The sequence below is a fragment of the Anolis carolinensis genome, chromosome 6 (genome assembly GCF_035594765.1).
Source record: "Anolis carolinensis isolate JA03-04 chromosome 6, rAnoCar3.1.pri, whole genome shotgun sequence".
Classification (NCBI taxonomy): Eukaryota; Metazoa; Chordata; class Lepidosauria; order Squamata; family Dactyloidae; genus Anolis; species Anolis carolinensis.
Genome location: NC_085846.1, coordinates 93,111,781 through 93,133,146, shown reverse-complemented (window position 1 = coordinate 93,133,146; position 21,366 = coordinate 93,111,781). Strand labels below are relative to the sequence as shown.

The 21,366-nt window shown below is 40.0% G+C and overlaps 1 long non-coding RNA gene across 1 annotated transcript in view; it reads right to left on the bottom strand.

Moving 5' to 3' along the window:
* The window catches only part of LOC107982979 (uncharacterized), a 48,889-nt gene extending 32,177 nt beyond the window's left edge, over nucleotides 1-16,712 (bottom strand). Inside the window, exons 1-2 of the long non-coding RNA XR_009999834.1 lie at nucleotides 16,367-16,712; nucleotides 13,597-13,714 (exon numbers count right to left, since the gene is read on the bottom strand). This is a non-coding gene — a long non-coding RNA (uncharacterized LOC107982979). The remainder of the gene's footprint in view (nucleotides 1-13,596; nucleotides 13,715-16,366) is intronic.
* Nucleotides 16,713-21,366: the final 4,654 nt, after the last annotated feature.

The window sequence follows — 21,366 nt, the reverse complement described above, 5'->3', positions numbered from 1 at the left end:
AAACTTTTTGCATCCTTACCCCCAAAAGAACACAATTCAGCTAGAGCGGCGTTGATCCACAGGACACCAGGAGCTGGTCTCTGGAGAGTTTCCAAGAAAGAAAGCTAATAGGCACAATTATAATGACCCTGGATTATATAATGAACTCTAGTAATTAAATTTTGAGTGAGATGAATACCACAAATGGCAAGGCATTGGGGCAGCAAACCTGTTACCCCCAGCCCTGATCTGCTAGGTCTTTGCCACTCTGGAAAAATGCTCCTCATCCACAGAGCTCTCCAGAGTCATAAAACTACTTGTAGTTATTGTTGTTTGTGTTGTGACTTTTGCAAGTAAGTATATGATACCTAATAGAGCCTTTAAAAGTACTAAATAAAGATGGGCTCTTAACAATAAACAACAGCACATGAGCCAAGCACTGCAGCTGAAATCTGCCTGGACTCTCAAAGAATCTGATTTAGCAACAGCTTGTGTGGAGCAAATCCAAGGGTTACACCATCTGCTGGGCCTCTGGTCCAAGATTTAGCATTGTAGGCCTGTCAGCCAAGATGACATGATTAATCCTTAGTTTTATGACAAAAAATATGTTAAAATAGAAGTTTGTTTTATTTTGCTAACTCCATATCCAGAAATGTTTTAAAATTAGTCTTTTGAGCTCTAATGCTGCTGGATGATACTTGCTGCCTATTAATGTATCCGTTTCAGTATTGCAGACATTAGAAGGTTGTTGGAAGAAGCCAGAGGTGATATCGTATGGAGAAAATGAATGTGCTAGACTCTCACAACACAGGACAGGCTTGAGTTCGCAAGTCTGGAGTTTGGCAGCAGGGCTAAAATTCCTCTTTGACTTTATCAGTTCATCATGGACACCACAAACTAAGCTGCTCTAGGAAGCAGGAAGAAGTAGTACTGGGTGTGATGATCTAAAAAGGGGCATACGGCTCAAATATATTTTCTCTTTCTGCCAGTGGAAGCAGATGAATAAAGCCTTTCCTCCTCCATCAAAGCCAAGCTCCAGGCTGCCCTGTGTGCCAGATATCCATCTCCATTTCTACCAAGTCCTCACTAAGCAATATGCCACCTCATTTCCCAGTTCCATTTGTCTTTCTTATTGTGTGGAAGATTGCAGATGTGTCCACTAGGAGCCCACCCTCAGCACATCTTTGGAGTCTCCAACCTGTAGGAATTCAGAGAGGAAATGAGCCCACCCCTTCCTGTTCAACTAAGAGCATCTTTCCTTCTTTCCCAGATAATTTAGCCAGGTTTTCAAAATAGCAAGGAGGGGCATTTGAAGTTCATTATATACATGGATCACAAGAAATAACAATTTACAAATTTAGGTTCCCCCTAAATATCAAATGGAAATATTGATTTCAGCTCATGTGTTTGTCTATTATTAATATATTGTATACATTCATAAATTACTGTATATACTTGAGTATAAGCCTAGTTTTTCAGCCCTTTTTTAGGACTGAAGAAAAAACCCCTCGGCTTATACTTGGCTGAGGGTCCTGGTGGGCTTATATTCAGCTCGGCTTATACTCAAGTATATATGGTATATTTATTATTTTTCTCTATTATTATTGGTATTGTTACATTTATTATTTTACTCTTATTATTATTATTATTACATTTATTATTTACTCTATTATTGTTACTTTTACATTTATTTTACTTTATTTTTATTATTATTAATACATTTATTATTTTATTCTATTTATTATTACATTTATTATTTTACTGCATTTATTATTATTATTACATTTATTATTTCACTCTTATTATTAAAAGGATACATAAGCACATTTACATTGAAGAAGATGAAAATAATGATTTAATCAGAGTTGGACAGTCTTATCTTAAATTACAGTTTGATGTAAAGATTCAAAAACATTTAAACTTCTGATGCCTCAATTAATGTAATTTTATTGGTATTTCGGCTTATACTGGCATCAATGTTTTCCCAGTTTTTTGTGGTAAAATTAGGTGCCTCGGCTTATATTCGGGTCGGCTTATACTCAAGTATATACGGTACATCCAGTCTGATTGCATGAACACATTTACACGGGATTTTGAGAGGGGGTCCAACCTTTTTGATTGCTGAAAGGGGAACATTTTTGCACAATGGAAAAGTTTTCTTTCAGTTCAACCTATCAATAAAAGTGCCTAAGAGAGTGTAACAAAGGTATTGCTACTGGGTATTTATACCAAATCATTCCTGCAATAATTTCATAGCCTTATCTTTGATATTAGGCAATTAAAGCAAGTAGTCTATAGTACCTATTTCAGCAAGAATCATCTGAATGAATCTTGCCAAGAAAATCCTATGATGGGTTCACTTTAGAGTTGCTGTATATCAGAAATGACTTGACGGCCACAACTACAAATGGTTTTCTAGGATGCATTCTGAAAAAGGTATTAGGTTAATCAGATGGGTAAATAAAGAGGAGTGCTGTTTGCATGGGGAGGCACAGACAAAGAGCAAAAGGAAAGAGAGGAAATGTGCTTGGATCATTAAGAATTTTGGATTATTAAAGGTGCAATTGTATCCTCTAGTTATGCTGTCTAAACAGGATAAGATTGAAGCTTAATCCCCTTGTTGTGGCAGAACACTAAAATGATGCTAGAGAAGGAAGGCTGTTATCCAGGGGAAAGCCCTGGATGAATCTTATCTCTAGAGAGGTAGAGCCAGCACAAAGCGGAATAACAGTGGGAAAGATATGGAAGAATTAGCTTCATCGGATCTTCTCCATTAAAAGCTAATATGGCAATCTGTAAACCAGCCAAACCAACCAACCAACTAAACCCCAGATTCACAGTTGTGCAATAGCTTTTTCAGAACCAAACAAAACACTAAATGTTTAAGCTATCTAGAATTCAGACTGGTATGCAAGTTTCTGAGTTCTCCAGATTAGATAATACACAAATTAGGGGATGACAAAGAATTTGAAGAAGTCTTTGTAAGAAAAAGATATCACAATGGAAAACCTTTCGCTGCTGTTAATCCACATTGCTACCATGGCACGTTATATGACAGGGTCTTAATTGTCTAGTAACAAACCACAACAGAGCATGAGAAGTACAGAAACCACTGTAAGAGACTGCTGCTCACATAAGAAGACATGCCACAAGGAGCATCCATTTTTATGTCACCATATCCTTTAGAAGCAACGTTTGGAAAAACAGGAAGGGGGGGCACAACCCAGTGACTGAGGCTAATATTTGACTTGGCTTGAGTGTTCAGCTAGAAGGATGGCTCAGCTCTTTACATAGCCATGAAACTCAGTGAGAGACATTTGACCAAATTGTTTCCTTTCACTTTAGCCTATCCTGTTCTTAGGACCATGAGGAAACAGAGGTTGAACATACATATAATACATGTATTTGCAGACCTCGATAGCATTCCATATAAGAAACATGATATAGCTGCCACAGATTTCTTGCCTCAATGCCTCAACCACATGGACAAACAGTTGGACATAGATAAGTAAGGTTCACTGGGACACAAATGAGCAAGGCTCACTGGGAAGAATGGGAATTCTCTTGTGGTAGAAAAAACTCCTTTCACTCTATCTGTACATCCTAAGAAGTACAGGGAAATTAAGCTTTAGTCTCCTCCTGGTACAGGAATATGGGGAAAACTGACTTGCTGGTTTTAAACATCCACCTCCCTTATGACTCATAGGTAGTTGAGGATCAGGAGCAAATTTCAGAAGGAGGACCTTGTTTAGCTATGCATTCAGGTAAGCTCCCACCATGTACCTATAAAGGTGAGGAGAGGGGAATACAGTCACTCTTGCTCATATGGGGTAAACACTCCCCCTGCTGGTTAGACACCTCTGACGTGACTTCTTTCTGGTAGAATTTGAATGAGTACACATAGTAATGGAACAAGCGCTAGAATAAATGGCATAGTTCTCCTTAGATGGGGTACACAATGTCCTTTAAAGGGGAATTTTCACTAGGAGGCAAATGGGCTGTGGTATTTAAAATTAACAAAGGTCACATGCAATTGCACACATTCTCAATCAGGATTCTAAATCACATGGAGTTGCTATACATATTCAGGGGGTATACAATGGCTGGCATCCTGTTAGTTACTTCCAACTAGAGTTGAAATATTTGATTAATAGTTGAGTGATGAGTCAACACCTAGATCTTATTGAGTCACATCAAGATTTTGGCCAATGTGTGGATGGTGGTGGCACCAAAAACCAAGTAGCATAAATCTACAGTACTTTTTTTGTCTCTAGCAGAGAAAATGAGCAAACAGGGTGAGTTGCAGAGGCAGGGTCAGATCTGTTCAGCTCTCTCTCTCTCTTTTTTTCCTTCTAATTGCTGATTTGTCAAATCATCCACACACACAAAAAAAACCTGCAGGGCAATCTGACATTTAAAATATTTCTTTTTCAAAACCAGAAGTGGTCTTTTAGATATCACTGGCTTCTAGATCCACTGCAGCTGACACTTCTTGCCTATCTGAGAAGCTTGAAGGGAGTAGTACATGATGTCATTGGCTTAATAATAAAAAGTCCATACATGAAGCCCCTGTGTTGCCATTTTTAAGCCCCCGAAACTACCCTGAAATTCCCTCAAATCTACTGGATCCCGTCAGCCCGATCCCAATTTCAAAACAGGTTTGGGGATTTGCATTGGCCAAAAATAGCAGAAGAAAACACCACCAAAACAGCAGTTTTGTTTCTACTCTCTCCCAACCATTATTTGTTGCAAAACAGCTGAATATCAGCAAAAACACAAAACCAGAGGTGACATGACATCACTTTGCCTCATGCCTGGAGCACTTCTATGTAGGCATGCAAGGATGAAAATGGCTCTCATGACCTCTGCTGTTGCCCACCCCTGCCTCACAACTATGCTCTTAGCAGAAGGGAAGCCAACAAAATTTTCACAATGCTTGACTGTATAGTTAAGATATTACTATCCACAGTGGGAGAGTTTGGTTCAATATCCTATATTCAAAGTCTCACAGATGAAACACATATGTGACCAAATAAGAGTAGAGTGTTGTCAAGATGGAAAACGTTATTAATGAGGAAGAACACACAAATTAACAGACACTGCAGCCATTTGCATTTGCCTGAGTCTACTGGGAAGGGCAAGACTCTACCCGAGCTTGTCTTCTCTCTCAAATTGTGGTGGAGTCTTTGGGTTTTTAAAAACAGAGCATTTGGATGGTACATTCCTGCATGGCAGGAGGCTGGACTGGATGGCCCTTGTGCTCCCTTCCAACTTATGATTTCTGGTGCTGCATTAACTGAGTGAAAACTAGTTTGGCTCTTTGAGCTCAATTTAAGCAGAGGATGAAGGGGGAAATGGGAGGAGCATGGAGAAATTGGGACATTTTATATCTAGCTAAAAAAGTGGGACAGCAGAGAACTAATTTAGATTGTGCCTGCTAATTTGGGGAAGTTAAAGGGTGTGTATATTTCCTTTCCCTCTTTTCTCATTAAAAGTTGTTGTTAATGACAAGGACTGAGTCGAGACATTAATAGCAAAGTACTTTCCCAGCTTTGTTTTTCTTCCTGTAACCCCAAGTGGACCCTGTAGACACAAGTTGTTTCCAGGTGAACTTAATTGCAACATGATCCTGGGCATTTTATTGGAGGGTAGAGGGTTGTAGGGAGTATTTAACTGGGCACTGAGCCAAAGGCCTCACAAGAAGAACTGCCATCACATTTAGCCTCTGCCCTTTTAATTCATCTGTTTAGAATTCTTAGTAGCCATAGTACATGCAGTTTTGCAGAAAAGCATGTGTACAAGTTTGTTTTCTTCTGACAAATGTAAATTCGGATCAGAATTACAGGCTAGAAATGTCTGCAATCTATCAATGTATAACAATGTACACCGCAAAGTACTGGAAATGATAAAAATGAGGAAAAAATTGAAGTCAGGAAAAAAAATCTGTGATGAAAAAGAACTGGGAAATTTTACTTATTTTTGGACAAGAGCCCCAGAATTCTCCAGCTGGCAATCTAAGCTCTGTGATGCAATATTCCCTGAAAATAACATTGTTATTTTCCTGTGATATTTTACTTCAATGTCTTTGAGGTTTTTTTTATTGTGTATGCTTTCTTGATAATGTTATCCATATCTACACCACAAAAATACATTAGGAATCTCTTTCCTTCACAGCTCATAACCTTATTAAATTTAGATTCCCACTTCATCAATCCAGACGTGTGGATCAACATTTGATTTTTATTTCTCCACATTTTGTTTGGTCTCTGAACAAAAAGGCACTAGAACTTTAAAAAGCAACAGAGAAACTCCATGAAATTTTATCAAGCATGAAATGGTGTTTAAGCAAAACAGGGGGACTGCTGAAGCAAATGCTTCAGTAAGGAAGGAAATGCCATTGACTTTATTACAGCTGCCTAATGTTTTCCACGAACTGCAGAAAATAATTCATTGTATCTTAGTGACCTACAATAACAGCTGACTGCTTGCACTTGGTGGAAATGTAATTTCTGCCTACCCAGATTTTTTTAACTATTTCAAGTTTCAGGCCTAGAATACTTCAACTATTTCCTTTGCATACACTTGGAAGCTTTAGTGTAAAACTTTTGTCTGAAACTGGCCTCCTTTGGTGAACAAGACCCTGCATTTCAACTCTGAGATGATGTTTCTTCTCCATTTCCTCTTCCTTGTCTGAGGAACATCTGGATATACTCTTAGGCTTTACCGCACATCTTGCAATGTAAAAGGAACAATTCCGGAAATATCACTGTCTTGAATCTCCATACAATTATGCAGTTGTTGCAAATAAGTATTTCTGAAAATATGCATGTACAGGCAGTCCCTGAGTTACAAATATCCAAGGTACAAACAACTCATGATTAAGAACCAGGATGAGACAACAGGAACTGAAAGAAATCTACTCCTAGAAAGGGAAAATAACTACTGGAAGAGATATCATGGGGGAAAGGGGTCTCAACTGATGCTTTATCATCAATCCTTGTTTCCACAACAAGCCAATTTTTTCAAAATCCAGTGATCACAGGGACAGAAAGTTAGGTGAAAGTTCTGAACAGGGACACAGAGAGCAACACAAACTCCACAGGTGTGATGGCACGCCCGACCCTTTGGGAAAACTATGGTGTTTGGCTTTACTCGGGGGCTAACTGTATATACCTTCTATTAAGATCAAGACCCTTAACATACAGAGGTACTTTAGGCAAGATGAAAGTTAAACAAAATTAGTTTACTGAAAACAAGATGATTAACTCCACCCGGAGCTATTGAAAGATAGCTTAAAACAATACATTACAAAAGGAGATTTTGCTAGTTGCAGTCATCTCTCTGGGATCCTTGAAAGTCTTTTGCCTCTGATGTAAAGCGATGGACTTGGTCTTCTACTTTGTGAAATTTGGGCTGTCCACAAGCTTCTGTTATCACTGGGACTGATGGTATATGAAGAGTTTAGTGCTAAGGATGCCTGTTTGGATTGTAGGGCCTAGGATTTCCAGACAATATCCAGTCCTCTAAACTCTGTAGCTCTATTGCAGAAAGAAAAGAGGGCCTAGTAAGAAAGCTCTGTGCAGGCAAAAGGACTAAATCAACTAAGGCTGGCCTCTCGGGTTTTTTTTTAAGCTCCACCCAAAACCTAATACAAATGGAGGCATCTATACTATTGGGGAACCTAAACAAAGGAGAGGAAAGGCAGAGCCAAGACTTCACAACAGGGGTGTTAACTCTTCTTTATGCTATCCAAAGCTTACACATATACAGCTGGAGTTACACTTGACTTACAAACAAATTCAACTTAAAAACAAACCTACAGAGCCTATTTTGTTTGTAACTTGGGGACTGCCTGTACATCTACAACAGTGGTTCCCAACCTTTTTTTGAGCAGGGCCCACTTGACCAGGATCCACTTTGACCAGGGACCACTCTCCAACATTAGTACCAAAAGGATTACGAATAAGTTTTTGGCCAACTTTGGATTTGGTTTGGTTGTTTGGGGTGCTGATTCAGAAAATTGCATTGGATAGATCACATCAGCTCTAGTTTCTGATACAGAACATATGCCATCCGGTAGTCACCATCTACTCACACACAGAAAACCATATTTAATAATCCAGAGGTGATGTGGTCTATCCAATGCAATGGTCAGCTCAGTGGAAAGGAGCAGAAATAAAATAAATAAATTAAGAGGAAGGTGATTCGTAGAACGGATTTTCATTCTTGTGGCCCACTGCTGGGCCGTGGCCCACAAGTTGAGAACCACTGATCTATAAGACAAGTCCCAGTAATGAAAAGACTGGAAGTCACTAGTTACAAATAATAGTTTGTGTATGTGCGCATATGTCCCTTCCAGTTGCCTGTCAATTTATAGCGACGAATGAATTTCATAGGGTTTTCCTTGGCAAGGAATACTCAGAGGTGGCTTTGCCAGTTCCCTTCTCCGAAATATAATCTATAGTACCAGTTCCTCTCCTTTTGCACCATGGAGCCCTGCCGAAAGTAGCTTTATGTCATAGGATGAGAGCCAGTGGGCTATGTGGGGCAAGTGAAGAGGAACCGGCATATGCCGCCGATTTTGGTTAATGTGATGAGGTAAGTTAAGTTTGGTTAATGTGATGAGGCGAGTTTCATTATCAGTAGAAATTTGAACCCAGTTTGAATCAGTTTCCCCAGCCCCAATTTGCTATCTTATCAGCAAAACAGCGTTGAAGACCAAAGCCTCAATTGTATCTAGAATGAGAAAAAGAATAGGTGAAGTGGCATCTCCTTTTCTTCATGCAATAAATATCAAACATAGCACTAAATATTTTGGATGAAATCCTTAAGCTATCTTAATATGGAATTCAGAGCAATGGTGAATAAAATATCTAGCTTTTTTCGTGTCTGGAGCAACCGGAGTTGCTTCTGGAGTGAGAGAATTGGCCGTCTGCAAGGACGTTGCCCAGGGGACACCCGGATGTTTTTTTAAAAATGTTTTTACCATCCTTGTGGGAGGCTTCTCTCATGACCCAATATCTAGCTAAAGAATGCATCATGTCAAACTAAATTTATATAATTTAAAGTTTAGCTAAGAAAAATCAAGAAAGGTCATGTTGTTTAGTTTTTCTTTCTGCTCTATATGGAAAAAAAATCAGGTCTGGTGCATTTGGAGTTGTTGTCATATGTGAACCCAATGCCCAAGAGAAAATGGTTGCGGTGTCTTAATTTATACATTGCAAAAACCCAGCAAGTATTAACACTCCTGGCTTTTTCACTTTCTACATACTTCAGTGAATTATACAGGCACACAGGAATGCAAGGCTTGCTATGCATGTTCAGACCATCTTGTCTTCAGTCATGTACCCAACAGTAGCCAGAATCAGATGCTTTAGAATGTAAAACACCCACCATTTACAATTATGCAATTGCATGCCTTGCACAGAGCCATATTTAGTTATTGGCTTCTCTCCAGAAGACAAGTTTGAGTTTAAGGTAGAGATGCCCTAAAAGAATGTACACTAGTCTAGTTAAACAGAAGATATTTCTGTGATTCAGAAACAATACGTTACGGTAATCCTTTTCCTTGAACACTGCTTGTAGTAGCAGGTTCTGAGAGTTACGTGTGTTTTTAGTAACCACTGAAAACATTAGAAGGAATCTTATGAATGCTAACATAAAATTGCTTTATCATGTACTGTTATACTTGCCTACTTGGAAGTAAGTCCATTGTATGCTATGGAACACAATTCTGTTAAGTATGTCATCCTAGTTTTCTACATTAGCCCTAGTCTACAACTAGACTATGACTCTATCCAAATTATGCATAAATGCATCTCTTTCAGATTTTCTCCAAGAATATACAATGAATGTGAGAAGGAGGGAAGGAGACTGCGTGTCAGAAGTTCTCAAGATGTGATTTTCATTATTCCCAGACAGCAAAAGCAAGAATGAGGAATTATGGGAGTAATTGTCCAAAAACATCTGGAAACCCACATATTATGTATAGGGTAGTAGACCCATGCTTTATTTGTGTAGGAATCCTTTTGCAGAACTTTGCTTCCTACCTCAGGTTCCTGATGCCTTCTTTAGGAATAAGTGCTGGTCTGTATTTATCTGAGGGCACATTAATGGAATTCTAGGACACTAATCGATAGCACCACATCAGTTTATATTTGATCTATGGTCTTTTCCAGACAGGACAAATATGGCCTGGAGATTCTTGTGAAATATTTGTTTCTGTAGGTTTTTTTTTTAACACCCCGCACCCAATATTTTAACAACAGTTCCGTCGCCCTGGACTTTTTTCTGCCAAATCATAGCATCAGCGTCAACATTTTATTACCACCCACACATGGGTTTCTGAGCTTTTCTGGATTGGTCTAAAGTAGTGTGATTTGTCGTAATTGAGTTCCTTGGATGTTGCCAGGTTTTTAATAATTGCTGCACCCACTTATTTTTATTTTGTGGTGGTGATGGCTGTAGCGATTTTTTGAATTTGCATTGGGACACTTCCAAACATTTTTTAAAAATGGGACATGGTTTGCTGAGATGGTCCTATGATTTGATGGCCAAAAATCCCCCTCTCTTTCATTACAAAACTTGGGATAGACTTATAGTGTCATAGTGCAAAATTTTTTTGGGTGTAATACTATGGACGAAACGTCAGGAGATAATGCTTCTGGAACATGGCCACACAGCCCGGAAAACTCACAGCAATGCAATAATATTTTTCCTGACAGGTCTTGGAATGAAAAAGAATTTGAAATTAGTGTGGGAATAAAATGTGGCAGCAATTGTTGGGAATTTCCAGAAACAGGGCAAATAGAATATACAAAACATACACATATTTTTTGAGACAAGTCGCCAAATACTGTCTGATCTTGGAAGCTAAACAGGGTCAATGCTTGGATCCTTGGAGATGAGACTGGCAACTAATAACTGATCATCTAGACTATATTTCAGAGGGGGGCATTGGCAAACCCATCTCCTGAGTATTCATTGATTAAGGAAGAGCTGTGATGGCACAATGGGTTAAACCCTTGTGCCAGCTGAACTGCTGACATGAAGACCTGAAGATTGGGCGAATCTGCGAGAGATGGGATGAACTCCCGTCTGTCAACCTTAGATTCCCATGCAGGGACATGAGAGAAGCCTCCCACAAGATGGTAACACATCTGGGCGTCTCCCGGGCAATATCTTTATAGACAGCCGATTCTCTCACATTAGAAGCGACTTGCAGTATATTGTCAATTTGCTTCTGACACGATAAAAAATTGATTAAGAAAACCCTATGAAATGCATGGGATTGCCGTTAGAGAACAGGTGACATGAGGGCACATACACACAATGGAAAAACCCAATTCTTTCCCTCCACCCTTTTCTGCTGGATTTTCTGCTCAGGGAACTCCTGTGTCTGACATGGATTTCTTGCTCAAAACTACGGGAGATATTCAAGAGTTTATATACACAGTTCCAATGAAGTGAGAATGTATTCAAAAACATGAAACACCTGTGTATTGTAGGGAACATCAGTACTAGTAGTAGATAAGTTACCTTTAAAAAAGCTCTTCCCTTTTCAGTCTCTTTTCATTACCCACCCTGAAACCAACAAAGTTTCCCCCCAGAATATATTTCAAAAACTATTGTACGAGGGCACGGGAGATAAGAATTTCAAATGAAGCCTCTCAACATTTTTGAATGCCTAACTTTTTAATACATGTACATTTTCCTGACTTTTTATTATTTAATTACTTGTATCAGGACATAACTGTTACACAGTTATGGTTAGTGCTAAATTCCTATAGCAGTAGATGCCCACTCTTCCTAATATTTCCTATTATATATTCTATTTGGATGCTATAATTTCTGTGAAAAATGCAGCTGTCCCATATTAGTAATGCAAAGCAAGTCCTTTCCAGCTCAGCTATGAGCCTTTTGCAATCTGATGTTCCTGTTGAATGTCTCCCAGAATCAGTACAGAGAAGTTGAGTAAACTTTGATAGTGGTCACAAGGCAAACCTTTTCTGCTGAAAGGAAATCCAAATAGACGTTGCTTCAAGCAAAAACGTGCTGCAAAATACTCCAGAGAGTGGCCTTTTTATGTAGATCAAAGTAAAATGCTTAATCATTTGCCAGTGGGTATAATATTTAAATATTGTTTACTGGACCATTGCATATGACAGCCCCTTGTGTATGCTTAGCCTCTATCCACCATGCAGATGTTCTCAGAAGAACTATGTGTATCAGTTATTTTTTCTTTATTTATTTTTCATACAAAAGTTTGCTCTGTACATGTATCTTCTTGGGATTTATACAGGAAAATGATCCCTGGAATGGTGAGACAGCTCATCTGTAAATTGATTGTGAATCAGCTCCAGAACTTCCCCAGAGCTAAGTACTGGAGCCAGACAAGAGTTTGGAGGAGAGCCATTGCTTATGACTGGCCAGGAAGCCTAGCCACCATCTGAAAAAAAATTGTACACTAAATGCATTCCAGTGGTTGGCATCTCAGCCCCATGGCTGCCAGGCACACCCAGTGGGTGGCTCTGGGTACTGGCTTCATTTCTAGAACATACTGAGGATAAAGCCAAACAACCACTAACCATAGAAGGCAAAGCCAAGTTCCTGCATAAATTATTGTCAAGTGTCAATTTGCTTTGCTCCTGAAAGATTAGATTTTATTTAGGAATTGTTTTTAAGGTATGCAATCCTATCAACCATTTGTGGAGATATATTCGCGTTTGTCAATCAGGCAGCAGCGGGGAGGAGGAGTGTAGCTACTTGTGCAGACAAGCAGGCACACCTTATAGCATTTTGTAGGATCTATAGCATTAATTCATATCTGACAACTCTTCGAGGGAGGCTCATTACAGGGAAGTTGTGCTCCAAATCAGTTTTTTTATCCAGTTGTTTTGAGCTATCCTAATACTTTCCTATGAAAACGTTTTCTTAGGAGTACTATAGTCCAGGTTTTCTTAAACTTTTTCAGTTGTGACTCCTTTTGGCCTGAGAAATATTTAAGTCATCCCAAGATTATAGGTATATAAAACAGTTAAAAAAACACATTTACTGATAACAAATCAGCAACAGCTAAAGCATCTTCTGCAGAGTCTACTGTAAACAATGTACAACAGATTCATGCAAATGTCTAAAATAGATACTACATGACATTCAGAAAACATTTGTTATTGTTTTCGGGACCCCAACATTGGGGGAGAGCTTTTGCTCTTTCTTATCGTCCTTATAGACCACTCCATATTTTATTAAATCAGGCCTTTATCCTTTAACTCATTGACTTCTATCCTAATTTCCACCCAGGGAAATATATTTGTTTTATATCTGAATGACATTTCCTATACAACTGGGATTGCTGCTTACATACTTATTATATACAGTAACAATATGCATTTTAAGTACTTTAAATCAATGTTTCAAAAGTAATTCTTTAATTAGATAAATTATTGCTTTAAACTAAATTGTTCCACATATCATTCCAACAGTGATATCCTGCCTTTCTCCCAGTATGGGAGTCTCAAGTCCCATACTGTGAGAAAGGCAGGAAATAATAGTGTAAGCCACTTTGCATCTCATTTTGAGAGAAAGGCAGGAATAAAAATCAAATGAAGAACTTACCATTGAGCATGGTGACTGAAACTGATAGGCATTATGTTCAAGAAACCTGGAGATGTTACTTCTTGCCATTCCTCCATTAAAGGCTTGGTTGTTGTTCTCTTCATTTTGTTTGGAGACCCTAAGACAAACGCATTGCTGTGTTTTCTTGTCAAAATTTGCTCAGAAGAGGTTTTCTACTGCCCTCCTCAGAGGCTGAGAGAGTGTCGCTTGCCCAAGGTCATAGAGTCAGTTTTATAGGTGAGCGCAAATTCGAATTCTGGTCTCTAGACTCAATAGTTTTAATAGTTAATAATTTCTAATTGTTTTATATGATTTTATCTGTTTATTTTTAATAGTTTTATGGTTAATTCTATTTTAGTGTTATATGTTGTAGGTTTTAAATGGAAAATTGCGTTGTTTTTAGTATTGCTAGTAGCTGAGTCTCCAATAAGAGTGGGAAATGGGAGATGAATATAATAATAATCTAATAAGGTACTGTTCCATTATCTGGGCAAAGGGCATTAGGGGGCGCAAGAGAGAGAAGGATAGTCCATTTTATGGGGTGGAGGGTGGGTTGAAGATGTTAAAACATGTTTCTGTTATTCCCCCCACCCATGTCACCATCCTTGAAACAAACATTGCTTATGATATGGGAAAGGGGGAGGAAATAACTAGCGAAAACGAGGGAAATGGTTTTCCTCCTTCAAATCCACACCCCATAAAATGGACTATCCTTCTCTGACTAGGCCCCTTTTTGGAGTCTGCCTGGGTAATAGAACAGTACTATTACTACTACTACTACTACTAATAATAATAATAATAATAATAAAATATATTGTCGAAGGCTTTCATGGCCGGAATAACTGGGTTGCTGTGAGTCTTTCGGGCTGTATGGCCATGTTCCAGAAGCTTTCTCTCCTGACATTTGACCCACATTTGTGGCAGGCATCCTTGAAGGTTGTGAGGTATGAGATATGTGAGGTATTTCTCACAACCTTTGAGGAACATGGCCATACAACCCGAAAGACTCACAGCAACTCAATAATACAATAGTTTTTAATAGTTAATAGTTTTAAATAGTTTTATTGGAGCCCCCGATGGCGTAGTGGGTTAAAGCCTTGTGACTTGAAGGTTGGGTTGCTGACCTGAAGGTTGCCAGGTTTGAATCCCACCTGAGGAGAGCGTGGATGAGCTCCCTCTATCAGCTCCAGCTCCATGTGGGGTCATGAGAAAAGCCTCCCAGAAGGATGGTAAAAATATCAAAACATCTGGGTGTCCCCTGGGCAACGTCCTTGCAGACGGCCAATACTCTCACACAAGAAGCGACTTGCAGTTTCTCAAGTCGCTCCTGACAGGGAAAAAAATAGTTTTATGCAACTTTAACTATTTATTTTTACTACCCTGTTTCCCCTAAAATAAGACATCCCCAGAAAATAAGACCTAGTAGAGGTTTTGCTGAATTGCTAAATATAAGGCCTCCCCCAAAAGTAAGACCTAGCAAAGTTTTTGTTTGGGAGCATGCCCAATGAACAGAACACCACAACATGCAGGATCGGTAAATGTACATACCATAGAGTGTTGTACATGGAAATAATGGTAGTAACAAGACATTCTTGATAGGATTCACAGTTGGTCTGGTTATGCTGGTTTGTGATGACAACTACTTACAGTATATAATAAATGTTCATTTTTTGTTCAACAACAAATGTGAATTCTTCTTCATAGAAAAATAACACATCCCCTGAAAATAAGACCTAGAGCATCTTTGGGAGCAAAAAATAATATAAGACACTATCTTATTTTCAGGGAAACATGGTAGTTCTATGATTAATTTTAGCGTTTACATGTTCGGTTTTAAATGGTGAATTGCATTGTTTTTAGTATAGTTAGTCATTGAGTCTCCTTTAAATGGGATATAATAATATTAATAATAATAATAATCCAGTGCTCAAATCACTATGCCTCACTGGCTCCATGTTTACATTTATGACCCCTCTTTTTCCACACACAAATCTGTATTTCTTGGAAAAATTGCCTATTTGGGAATACTAGATTGCAAATACAGTAGAGTCTCACTTATCCAACATAAACGGGCCGGCAGAACGTTGGATAAGCGAATATGTTGGATAATAAGGAGAGATTAAGGAAAAGCCTATTACACATCAAATTAGGTTATGATTTTACAAATTAAGCACCAAAACATCATGTTTAACAACAAATTTGACAGAAAAAGTAGTTCAATACGCAGTAATGCCAAGTAGTAATTACTGTTTTTATGAGCACCAAAATATCACGATGTATTGAAAACATTGACTACAAAAATGCATTGGATAATCCAGAATGTTGGATAAGCGAGGTTTGGATAAGTGAGACTCTACTGTAATAATAATAATAATAATAATAATAATAATAATAATAATAATAATAATAATAAGCCAGTGCTCAAACCACTTTGCCTCACTGGCTCCATGTTTACATATATGACCCCTCTTTTTCCACACACAAATCTGTATTTCTTGGGAAAATGGCCTATTTGGAAATACTAGATTGCAAATAGCCTACTCCCATTGAATTTTTAAAAAAACGCATCCAGTTTATCCCTTTTCACCTGAGTCCTTAGAAAGTCTCATTTCCAAGGCCCAATCCAGGCACCATTTTGAAAGCAAACAAGCTCCAAGATTGTGAGTCTCCTCCAAACTGAATAGTTCCAGTCAACATTTCTGAGGGACAAGCAAAACTGGGTTCCTGAAGAGAAATGAGGAAGAGTTGGCAAAAACCTGGATTTCTCAACCTTTTAAGTCAGTCACGGCCTCCCAGAGACTTTGTTCCAGGCTTTCGATGTTTGGTGAGAAGCGTTGGGAAGGTTTTTCCTGGGCCATTCATTCCCTCCGGCAAGGAAGGTCCTCCCTTCAGCTGCATTCCTCTCATGGCTGGGATCATCCAGGGAACACAGCTGTGGTGAATTCTGCCTTCATATTAACCCTTTTTTTCTGTTTCCAACATTTTTGCTGAAATATTTGCCAGTGTTTCTATGTTCCTGAAAAAAAATAGTCTGTAGTGATGCCTCCTTATAACCAGTGGGGAAAAAACAAACAGGGGCTGTGAGCTTTGTTGAAGCCTCCTTCTCTGTGTTGTGAGGCAGCCCTCCATTTTAAAAGAAGAAAGCCAAAAACTGAGCCTCTAGGGCAGAGCTTTCCAAACATTTCACATTTGTGACACACCTTTTTAGACAATGCATCATCTCGCAACACAGTCATTCAGTTTTATTACCAAACTAGGGATTAAACCAAGCCTTTAATAAGAAATACGGACACATTTAATATGTATTTTATAGAAATATATTTTAATATGTAACTTTTAGGTAAAGGTAAAGGTTTCCCCTGACGTTAAGTCCAGTCATGTCTGACTCTGGGGGTTGGTGCTCATCTCCATTTCTAAGCCGAAGAGCCAGCGTTGTTCGTAGACAACTCCAAGGTCATGTGGCCGGCATGACTGCATGGAGCACCGTTACCTTCCCGCCGGAGCAGTACCTATTGATCTACTCACATTTGCATGTAACTTTTATAAAACTACATTTTAATATGTGTGTTTAGAATTTTTGCAATGTTTGTGTGTTTTGACTGTGCTGTGGCCCACCTTGAGCCACGAGGAGAGACGAGTAAGAAATAATAATTATAATTATAATTTTTCGTATCAGGAGTGACTTGAGGAACTGCAAGTCGCTTCTGGTATGAGAGAATTGGCATATATATATATATATATATATATATATATATATATATACATACTGTAGAGCAGGGGTCCCCAAACTAAAGCCCGGGGGCCAGATGCGGCCCTCCAAGGTCATTTACGTGGCCCCTTTCCTAAATTTTGTCTATATGGCCTTTGGGGGTCCCTTTCCTTTCCAATGTACTTATGAGACCATCTAGATGGTCTTTGAGGGTCCCTTTCCTTATCTATGGTCTTCAGATGGCCTGATGAGATCATCTAGATGGCCTTTGGGGGTCCCTTTCCTTTCCGATGGACTAATGAGACCATCTAGATGGTCTTTGGGGGTCTCTTTGCTTGCCTATGGTCTTATGAGATCGTCTAGATCAGGGGTCCCCAAACTAAGGCCCTCCAAGGTCATTGACCTGGCCTCTGTCCTAAACTTTAGACTTAGGGTTGACCTAAGTCTGAAATGACTTGAAGGTACACAACAACAACAATCCCAATTTTGGACTATTTCATCCTAGTCTGGCCCCCCAACAGTCTGAGGGACTGTGAATCGACCCTCCACTTAAAAAGTTTGAGGACCCCTGCTGTAGAGTCTCACTTATCCAACATAAATAGGCTGGCAGAATGCTGGATAAGCAAATATGTTGGATAATAAGGAGGGATTAAGGAAAAGTCTATTAAACATCAAATTAGGTGATGATTTTACAAATTAAGCACCAAAACATCATGTTATACAACAAATTTGACAGAAAAAGTAGGTCAATACGAAATAATGCTATGTAGTAATTACTGTATTTAGGAATTTAGCACCAAAATATCACGATTTATTGAAAACATTGACTACAAAAATGCGTTGGATAATCCAGAACGTTGGATAAGCGAATGTTGGATAAGTGAGACTCTACTGTATATCTATGAAAGAATTTCATCTGATATGTTGTGTTCCCATACATTTCATTATTATAATGTAAGCATAATAATAATAATAATAATAATAATAATAATAATAATAATAATCTAATATATATATAAGATTTTTTTAAAAAGTAACTTAAATCCAGCAAATTAAAATATAAAGAACAAAGCACAGGTACTAAAATAGAAAATAAAACAAAAAGATATATACCTCACAACCCCTGAGGATGCCTGCCATAGATGTGGGCGAAAGGTCAGGAGAGAATGCTTCTGGAACATGGCCATACAGCCCAGAAAACACACAACAACCCAAAACAAAAAGACTCCAATAAAAAAGAAAAAAGAATACAAATATTTGTACTCCTTTACATCCCTCTCAGCCAACTAAAGCAAACCAATAAATGTAAGTGAAATTTTGAAGGGCATGGAGCTGACACTGAACAGCCTCTGGAAGGATACAAATGTCCATCTATGCTTTGTTATATAGAACGACAGTCCATCATTGAGACAACTTGGAATCAGCAGAATGCATTTTCTTTCTCAAACATTAAAACTTCTTGGACAGTGCCACTCTGTGGTTGTTGTGCTTATACATGTAAGATAGCAGGGATACGCAGAACAAGAATAAAGCAGCAGGCAAGTGTAGATGTAATTATGATATTAATAATATTAATACATATATCTCCTAGAATCCCAGTAACAAATGAAGTTGTAGTTAGGTAGCACTAAAAGATGACCAACTTGTGAAACAGAGCAGAAATGTTTATAATCCCAAAACTTTACATTAACAAAAGCAACATTTTTCTCAATTTGCTGATAGCTATGTTAGTCCATTTGGGGTTTAGAAGACTCTGGGCCATCACCAGGGCCGGTTGTTACTACGAGGCCGCTGACGCGGCCGCCTCGGGCGCTGGCCGCTAGGGGCGCTGTCGAGGCGTCGACAGCGACCCGTAGCGCCACCGACGCCTCCGGTGTTGGCGCGGGCCCGCGGGGCTTCAATCCCCGCGCCCACGCCAAACCGCGACAAGCAGCTAGGCCATTTTGCCCTTAGTCAACAAACTAAGGGCAAAAATGGCCTATCTGTGCTGTGCGCATGCGCACAGCCAGATAAGCCATTTTTGCCCTTAGTTTGTTGACTAAGGGCAAAATGGCCTAGGTGTGCTGTGCGCACGCGCACAGCACGGCCATTTGGGCCTTACTTCCTGGTCGCGGCCGGCGATCGCCCGGGCGATCGCCGGCCGCGACCAGGAAGTAAGGCCCAAATGGGCTATCTGCGCTGTGCCCGTGCGCACAGCGCAGATAGCCCATTCGGGCCTTACTTCCTGGTCGCGGCCGGCGATCGCCCGGGCGATCGCCGGCCGCGACCAGGAAGTAAGGCCCGAATGGCCTAGTTGTGCTGTGCGCGTGCGCACAGCACACCTAGGCCATTTTGCCCTTAGTCAACAAACTAAGGGCAAAAATGGCTTATCTGGCTGTGCGCATGCGCACTGCCAGATAGGCCATTTTTGCCCTTAGTTTGTTGACTAAGGGCAAAATGGCCTTACTTCCTGGTCGCGGCCGCCGATCGCCCGGGCGGCCGGCGGCCGCGACCAGGAAGTAAGGCCCAAATGGGCTATCTGCGCTGTGCGCACGGGCACAGCGCAGATAGCCCATTTGGCCCTTCCTGGTCGCGGCCGCCGGCCGCCCGGGCGATCGGCGGCCGCGACCAGGAAGTAAGGCCCGAATGGCCTAGCTGTGCTGTGCGCGTGCGCACAGCACAGCTAGGCCATTTTGCCCTTAGTCAACAAACTAAGGGCAAAAATGGCTTATCTGGCTGTGCGCATGCGCACTGCCAGATAGGCCATTTTTGCCCTTAGTTTGTTGACTAAGGGCAAAATGGCCTAGCTGTGCTGTGCGCACGCGCACAGCACAGCTAGGCCATTCGGGCCTTACTTCCTGGTCGCGGCCAGGGCACGCTGGGCGGGGGGCGGGGCTAACTCTGGCCCCGCCCCCCGCACTATTCGCCCTGTCCCCGCCTCCCACACAGCGTGGGAGGCGGGGCCAGGGCACGCTGGGCGGGGCCAGGGCGTGGGAGGCGGGGCCGGTGGCGGGGGCGCTTTTTAGCACCCCCGCTTAACATTTAAAAATATCTCCGGCCGGCCCTGGCCATCACCCTAAATGGTAAAATAGGCAGGGAAAAGAGTCAAAGGACTCTGCTGCATCAATACTTTTAATTGTTGTATTTCATAGCTGTTTTTAATTATATAGTTTTAATATTATTTGCCAACTACTACTTTGATTTTTTTTGGAAAATAAGTTTTATTTTGTTTTCAAAAAAGAAAAAAATAACTCAAATAAACAGTAAAAGGAGCCCTCGATGGCTCAGCGGGTTAAACCACTGAGCTGCTGAACTTGCTGACTGAAAGGCTGGTGGTTCAAATCCAGGGAGTGGGGTGAGCTCCTGCTGTTAGCCCCAGTTTCTGCCAATTTAGCAGTTCAAAAACATGCCAACGTGAGTAGATCAATAGGTACCGCTTGTGCGGGAAGGTAACTGCGCTCCATGCAGTCATGCCGGACACATGACCTTGGAGGTGTCTACGGACAACGCCGGCTCTTTGTCTTAGAAATGGAGATGACCACCATCCCCCAGAGTCAAACATGACTGGACTTAATGTCAGGGGAAAACCTTTACCTTTACTAAACAGTAAAAAGAGAAAAAAGAAGGGAAAGATGGGGAACATGAGAGGATATAGTATGTAAGTTACGGAGCCGTGTTAAATAATTCGATACATGGATCTGTTGTATCGTTGAAGATGTAGACTGGAAGGGAGTATTGTTATACATATTCTTTAGTATAGGAAGAAAGTGAAGTAAGAGAAAGAAATTCCAACTACAATATCTTCTCTAACAAGAGCGAAAGATTTTCCTTCAAGATCTGTTTTAATTTCTTTTATCTTCTTCCTTCTTCTTTTCTCTTCTAGATTTGCATAGTGGGTGTTCCTTTTCCTTATTTTATCAATTAACTTATTCAAACTCTATTTTATATTTTCTTATTTAAAAGCACACAACCAAAAATTGGAGTGGTTTTCGGGGACAGGAACAGATTAATAATATTTCAATGCATTTCAATGGGAAAATTCATTTTGAGATAAGAATGTCTGACTTAAGAACACAGTCATA